Below are 339 nucleotides of genomic sequence, written 5' to 3' on the forward strand. Positions count from 1 at the left end.
AAAGGCTTTACCTGAACTTTCATAGTTACCGAGATAGGTTATAAAGTACCCCTCCCCCTTAAACAGATGGTCAGAACACATAGAAGAACTTTTCAAAGATAATAGAGGAGAGAAAAAGGTAATACAGAAAGAAATAGCCCCATGGGAAGAGTACTTGGGACCCCACAGCGATAAAGATACAGACTGCAACAGCAATGGAGAAATGATACTAAACCTGTGCGCTGAGCACGACATGATGATTACCAACACATTTTTCCAACATAGACAAAGCCAAACCAAGACCTGGTACAAATGGAGTAACCTGACCCATGCTTCACAAATTGATTTCATCCTGATGCG

Source organism: Aplysia californica, unplaced genomic scaffold (assembly GCF_000002075.1).
Source record: "Aplysia californica isolate F4 #8 unplaced genomic scaffold, AplCal3.0 scaffold00365, whole genome shotgun sequence".
Classification (NCBI taxonomy): Eukaryota; Metazoa; Mollusca; class Gastropoda; order Aplysiida; family Aplysiidae; genus Aplysia; species Aplysia californica.